We start from the raw sequence: 1,278 nt of genomic DNA, 5'->3' as shown, positions 1-1,278 counted from the left end.
TGCATACTCTTATCTACTGCTTATTACCACCTTCAATATCAGTTCTGTCATCTGACTGGCATTAGTGTTGCATTTTTTTTTTTTTTTTTTTTGCCTCAAAACATGAACCTAACAGAGGGAGCCATTTCAAAACTAAACCCCTAAAGACAGGAATTCAAGTTTATTTTCCATCTTGATGAGAGTATCTATCAACAGATTTCCCTTTTTGTTGGAAATAATCAAAACATTGGGCAATGTAGGAAAGGTAAGGAAAGGTATTTGAAATATGGAGCATTAGGAATAAGGGGCTGTGATACTACTACTTAGAACACATGACAGAATCCTGATAATTCATAGACAGGTGTGGTAAGAAATAGAAACGGGAGATTGAAGATATGGGCTCACCAGCAGAACATTGAATGAGTTATTTTGTATGGAAAGATATTAGGAGTCTGAGAAAGATTAACCTAAGTCATACAAGCCTAGGAAAGTACAGCAAAGTGGCAGGAAATAGAAGAGAGTAAATAAGAGCTAAGACCAAGACTCAACAATCTAATGTAAATACAACAGGAATTCCGGTAGAAGAAGACTGGGGAGGACAGATTAATATTCTGTAAATAAAAATACAAGGACTGAATATTTTCAAAGAAATTAATGAAATTCATCAAACCAAAGATTCAAGTGGCTGTGAAGACCCCAACAGAATGAATAGTGAAATAGTAAAGGCATATATGAGGGTTAATAATAAAATTTCTGAAACTGATCATTACAAAGTCAGAAAAACTGACTTAACATGGAGGAAACCATGAGCAAAACAGTGGCAGGGCTTTCCTTAGCGACCAAGGGATGCTTCGAGTGGAGTGGTAACTTTAATGTTCTGAAGAACACTGCCAATCTGCACCCTATGTCTGAGAAACATTTTTGAAACATGAGTCAGAGATACTCTCTAGATAAGCAAAAGCAAATTCATTGTCGACATATATGTGTTACAAAAAATGTCTTTAAAAAAATTCAGACAGGAAAATAAAATGGAAATTTGGAAGAAAGTTATTAATAGTAAATTAAAAAAAAAAACCTTAGCTACAAAATGCCTTGATTTTAGATTTAATCACTTTCACAAAGATCACTTGACACAAAAGTAGTAACACTGTATTATGGACTGGTCCATAATACACACATAAAACTAAACAAACTATAAGACAGTACAAAACAGTACAAAAGATTGCAAGAACTAAAGAAAAAATAAAGGGGGGGGGCGCTAATATATTTCATATGTGATAAGAATAAGAATATTTGTAG

The sequence above is a fragment of the Mus caroli genome, chromosome 15 (genome assembly GCF_900094665.2).
Source record: "Mus caroli chromosome 15, CAROLI_EIJ_v1.1, whole genome shotgun sequence".
Lineage (NCBI taxonomy): Eukaryota > Metazoa > Chordata > Mammalia > Rodentia > Muridae > Mus > Mus caroli.
The sequence above is the reverse complement of the archived record's forward strand: the minus strand, read 5'-3'. Positions refer to the sequence as shown.